The 6,369-nt window shown below is 37.6% G+C and overlaps 1 pseudogene; it reads left to right on the top strand.

Moving 5' to 3' along the window:
* The first annotated feature begins 1,382 nt into the window (after positions 1-1,382).
* On the top strand, positions 1,383-5,964 carry LOC121979874 (annotated as a pseudogene).
* Positions 5,965-6,369: the final 405 nt, after the last annotated feature.

Below are 6,369 nucleotides of genomic sequence, written 5' to 3'. Positions count from 1 at the left end.
GTACAAGCCGATGCCAGCTGTCCAGAGGAGCTGGAGGCGCCTCGGAGGAAGCTGGAGGCGCATTGGACCAGGCGTTGGAGGCGCCTTGGAGCAGCTTGGAGGCGGCTTTAGAGGGATAAGGCGCGACCAGGCTTGCACTGATCCACCCGTGCGACTCGGCGGCTTGGAGGCACCTCGGACAGGCTTGGAGGTGCCTCTAGCACTGTATAAAAGAGGGATTCGAGCAACAGCCAAAAAAAACACAACTCCCAAGCAATCCTAACGCTACAAGCTGCTAACGAGACGATCCCGAAGTGCTGCAACATAACCCCGACGACCCGGAGCTCCAGCTTTTGTTTCTTTGTTGTTGGTATTGCTTAATTCTGTTGTACTTAATTCATATATGTACTATTATGATTTGATAGTGAATTGCTCAAAGTAATTGCTCAACGAGCGAGAGCCTTGGAGTAGGAGTCCCCCAAGGCTCCGAACCAAGTAAAAACACTTGGGTCTTTTCTGTGCTTGGTTTTTCCTTTATTTCCGCTGCATTACTCTCGAACGATTTCCGAATACGAAATAAACGAAATAACCACAAGCGCTATTCACCCCCCCCCCCCCCTAGCTCTTTCGATCCAACAAAGTTGAATAATTTAAATAAATTAAATAAACTATATAATTTAAGTTAATTGAAAAAATTAGATAAATCAAATAAATAATTTCATTAATGATATCATTTTATCACTATAACTAAATAAAAATTTAAAACATATTTAAAATCTTAGAAGGTAATCGAATTATTCTATATTTTCTTAGTTTAGCAATAGTTTAATTTTATATACATAATGTTTATTAAAAAAACATAATGTGATGATTAATTTTTATATTCATTACCTTAAACAAAATAAACATATCATAATCTATCCGCTTAATTTATATAACTATCAAATATGCCCTAAAAATATTTTTCGAAAGTCTTAAAATAAATGACTTTTTTTTTAAATCACAATTTTTTTGTGCTGTTAGTTGCAAAGAACCCGTTACACAAATTTATTTACCGTCCCATTAAACAAGGAAAATATTCATTAGGATTTATTTATAGTCATTTAGAACCATTCCACCCTCATGATAGATCCTCATAAGGATGGCGTGGTACTTAATCTCCTCCGTCCCTTTAAATTTTAACGGTCAAGATCCATTTCTGCAATATGACAATGAGACCGATCACGAAACCCTCATTCCACCGATCCAAAACATCATGCGAGCGTAGTCGTCCTTTTTGTCGACTGATCCAAAATATCTTCTTCCTCCTCTTCTGATTTGGAGTAATCCACAGCAGTGGTCGCCTCTCGCGAGTTCGTCCATTTTCTTCCTTCCCTGCCGTCTGTCCATCGAAGCAGACCTAGGTTTGGAGCAGGGGAACTTGTCGAGCCAACTCATTGAAACGACGGTCAACATCTTGTTTCTAACTCTCCTTTCTCTTTTGTAGCTTCAAATTATTTGGATTCCTCAATCTCTTCGATGTTGCAATTTTGTGTGTTGAGTGAAGTGATATGTCGAAGGCGATGTTTGTCCGAGATCAGATCTGATATGAATTAATTATACTTTCTTTTTATTTATATCTTTGGTAGTGTTTGATGTGTGATTTTGCTTCATTTAGGGTCTGGAAGTTGTGCGGGGATTGTTTGACATATCTAGTTGAGATCCCACTTGTAGGCGTGAAGACCAAGACTTTTGAGGTAATTTTGGCTTAGATTTGTATTTGAGGAAGGCTTTTATCCACTTGTTTCTATGAATCATGGTATTATATGCCCATATGCCCATACATTTCTGCTCGAGCTGAAATTTGGTTGTGTTTCATCCTTGGTTTTTATAACCGGTGTTTCAAGTCAATAAATATTATAATTGTGGAAATTCTATATTTGATATGAGTGTTTGGTTGCTTGTGGGTTCTACATCTGTCAAACTTAAATGGTTAGTGTTGGTGTATAGATACAACTGTTAGTTTGTCTTTCAAGGAGTTGTTGCTAGTTGCAAGGTAGGTTCTTATCGTTATGTCTTTCAAATCTTTGTATTTTTATGTCTCATAATCTATTCCCAACTTGCACAATAATGCTAGATTTCTTGGTGCTACTTCCTCTTATGGTTGTTATATTCATTTAGATGATTTTGAAAAGTGTTTATGTTATCATCATTATCAAACCGTGTTTGCCCAACAATTCAACACTTTATACAAGGTTATATATATCACTAGACTTTTAGAAAATCTTTACATCCTTCATAAATTAAAAGTGCTTAATAGGTTAAAATTTGATTCATTGTATTAGAGAGAAGTGCAATATAATGAGCCCATTCCTCTTTTGTTAGTTCTAATAGTTAGTCATAATATTTTCTACCAAAATTGTTAAGAGGACTTAGAGTTTTTATAATATATTCAAATCAATTTGAGGCTAAGTCCTAATCTTGCTCACTTGTAAATATGTGTAAGGAGATTACCTAGGTCTTCAAGTGGAAAATAATTCTCTCATAATTTTCAAGTGGAAACCAACTTGTTTGAAGAGCTAATGGGGTTGCAGGATCGGATCGGTTAGAGACGGCGGCCTCAAACTCGAACTCCTAGAAAGCACTTGCCTCTTCTTCCCGTGGCTAGGAAACCTCAAAGAGGAAGACACGATGCTGCAGGGAAAGGAAAGAAGGGGGGGGGAGGGAAGACATGCGCGCAACCGAAAGGAAAGGAAGATGAAAATACAAAGGCGACGATGGAAACCTAGCTCTCAGCTGAAAGGAAAAGTAGAAGAGATGTGAGTCGGGGGCGGTGAAGACTTGTTTTCGGAAAAAAACGCTAAGTTAGGAGTTAGGATTTTATCAAAGGATTAGTTTAAAAATAATAAATCGATTAATTTATTAATAAATAGAAAAAATATTATAATCAGTTCAAACTTATTACTTCCGCACATAAGTATATGAATTTTATATTGTGAGTTATTACTTCATCAAATATAAATTATGAAGTAAAATATTAGTAAAAACTAGTAGTGAGATCCACGGTTTTTAATCAATGAAGTATAAAATGAAATTTATTTCATCAAATTTATTATCGAAGTTAATTATCATATATTATTTCATCAAGTATATATGATAATTAGCTTAGATAATAAATTTGATGAAGTAAATTTCATTTTAGGCTTCATTGATTAAAAACCGTGGGTCTCACTACTAATTTTTACTAATATTTTATTTCATAATTTATATTTGATGAAGTAATAACTCAAAATAAAATTCATATACTTCTGTGCGGAAGTAATAAGTTTGAACTGATTATAATATTTTTCTATCATCTCTTCTACTTTTCCTTTCAGCCGAGAGCTAGGTTTTCATCGTCGCCTTTGTATTTTCATCTTCCTTTCCTTTCGGTCGCGCGCATGTCTTCCCTCTCCCACCCCCCTTCTTTCCTTTCCCTGCAGCGTTGTGTCTTCCTCTTTGAGATTTCCTGCCCACGGGAAGAAGAGGCAGGTGCTTTCTAGGAGTTCGAGTTTGAGGCCGCCGTCTCTAACCAATTTGATCATGCAACCCCATCAGCTCTTCAACAAGGTTGGTTTCCTGCCCTATGGTTTCTGGCATCTCCTACCCTAGGGCATCTCCTTCCCTATAGTTTATTTCATCTCCTCCCTATGTTTTCTTCTAGATTTCCGTAAATCTATCACTCAATTGTCATTTTGGATGTTAAATCAATTACTGATATTTCTTGCCTCGCCTAAACCATTTTAACTAGTTTTACAACGGGATTATGATCAAGACTGGACTTTTGTTTCCATTGACTGGACTATCTTCCTAAATCATTGAAGTTGTAAATTTGGTACAAGACTGGACTATTGCTGAACCCTTTTGGTGTTCAAAACTTCATCTGCAACATCAACTCTTAAGTCTACTGATATGAAAATGAATCTCGTGTCTCAGATTGCAATGCATAGTGATTTAATAGCCTGCATGTCTTAATGCACTATCGACTTCCCAAAACCGCCACATCAATCTAAAACACACATAAATACATACATTATTAAGAAAATAAATCTCAGCAAATTAGTCTTCTTCCAATGGCTTGATTGTCCTAGTAGAAAGCCCTTCATTTTGTTTGTGCTGACTCAATTAGAATGTTGATCAGTTTCATCTGTATATTTTTCATCCAGTGGTGTGTTTTCCAATTGATTATCAATTGTCAGCTTTCTGTTGCTTCAGCAAGATTCCATAATTATCTTCTGTAATATGGCCATCCATGGCTTTAGATTTTTTAATTTTGTTTATAAAGATCGCTTCAAGTCCTATAGACTAAGATAATTTTGTTTAATTGTCTTCTTTAACATGCCAATATTCCTAAATCATGCAGAGTGAGAGAAGAGTGCAGGATTATCTTTGTTGAAGAACAATAATGACACAAGGAGTTAAATTTGAATACATGCGCATATACTCCATGATATAAACTAATGGAACTGTTGAAGAAGATGAGATTTCCAAAGCGGTACAGTATCATTTTATTAACCTTTATCTGCACAAGTGTGTGCTATCTAGAGCGAATAGGATTTTCAATTGCGTACACAGCGGCTATAGATAGCATTGGTGTGAATCAATCAAGCAAGGGTCTAATACTTTCGGTATTCTATTATGGATATGTTGTGTCACAAGTGCCTGGGGGTTTGGCTGCACAATATGTTGGAGGATGACGAGTTCTGCTGTTTTCGCTTTTGCTGTGGTCGCTAACATGTGCATTTGCTCCACTAGATGCCGGCAAAGTGAATATGATGGTTGTTGCCCGCTTCCTTGTAGATGTGGCACAAGGCTTTATATTCCCCTCCATTCACACAATTCTAGCACAATGGGTCCCTCCCCATGAGCGCTCGCGTTCTGTTTCTCTTACGACATCCGGGATGTACCTAGGAGCAGCTGGTGGTATGCTTGTGTTGCCAAGTCTGGTAAAATACAAGGGACCTCAGTCAGTTTTCATAGTTGAATCAGCTCTGGGTATCATGTGGTCATTTCTCTGGTTTAGGTTTTCTAGTGATCCAGTTCGTTCCGAACATCCCAAAGCTGCTGCTGCAGGTTTCGGAGAGCACAACTTGCCTGTTTCAAGAGAAAAGAAAATCCCAAGTGCTGGAAACCTGAGGCGCTTCACTAAAATTCCTTGGAAGAAGATAATTTTCAACTTACCGATTTGGACAATCGTGGTAAACAACTTCACCTTTCACTACGCACTGTACGTACTAATGAACTGGTTGCCAACGTACTTTGAACTCGGCCTTCAGCTCAGTCTTCAGGACATGGGATCTTCTAAGATGATTCCTTGCTTCAACATGTTCATCTTCTCAAACACAGGAGGGATTTTAGCTGATCACTTAATCACAAGAAGGTTCTTATCAGTGACCAAGACTCGGAAGCTTCTCAACACCATCGGATTTGTCATTGCAGCTCTTGCTCTAATGGCCATTCCACTATTCAGGAATCCCTCCTGGACTGTCAAATGCTCTTCGATTTCTCTTGGATTCTTAGCACTTGGAAGAGCCGGGTTCGCTGTAAATCACATGGACGTGGCTCCGCGATATGCAGGAGTTGTTATGGGAGTTTCGAATACCGCCGGGACCTTAGCAGGTATCGTTGGCGTCGAGCTCACCGGAAGGATCTTGGAGGCCGCAAAGTCAGCTGATATGGATCTTACAAGCATAGAATGTTGGAAAAATGTCTTCTTGATCCCAGCCTATCTCTGCATATTTAGTTCTTTCTTTTTTTTTACCATTCGCAACAGGTGAAAAGATTTTTGAGTAACTAACCCTCCCTCGGCGTGTTTGTTGGTCCATGGACACTCACACTCTTATTACCATTTGATATGGTAGCAAAAATAAAGTGTAGAAGTATATTGTTAGCCAAAGCAGTACAAGAGGGTAAATCGTAAATGCATGTGATACCAAATTTGTATTACTGATTGGAAAAAATTTAAGTTTTGAGATACCAAATTTGTATTATCCTCGGAAAAATTTAAAGTTTTTCTTTTATTATGGTTATTGTTAGTGACAAAAAGGGGAGTTTTACTGATCTTATGGTCACACATTTAAGTTGTGGAAATAGTCTTTATTATGTAGACTAGTAGATTTAATGTGGTTCTATTCTTCTTTGGGACCATGAACTTCGAGCTCTATGCTGTTGTATTATCAGTTTGGGTATTCTATCTATACTCATTGCCAATTAGGCTTTGGTCTAAAGTTGCTGTCATGTTTGATATAATCGCGTGAAGTTTCATTAATAGATTTCAAATGGAATTTGAGATAGTTGGAAGTATTCAAACTTGGTTATGGTCAGGCACCAAAATCCAGGACATAAAGCATGCTGTGAACTAACATGTCTAAG

The sequence above is a fragment of the Zingiber officinale genome, chromosome 5A (genome assembly GCF_018446385.1).
Source record: "Zingiber officinale cultivar Zhangliang chromosome 5A, Zo_v1.1, whole genome shotgun sequence".
In the NCBI taxonomy this organism is placed as follows: domain Eukaryota; kingdom Viridiplantae; phylum Streptophyta; class Magnoliopsida; order Zingiberales; family Zingiberaceae; genus Zingiber; species Zingiber officinale.
Note: the sequence above shows the minus strand (reverse complement) of the source record. Positions and strands in the feature narration are given on the sequence as shown.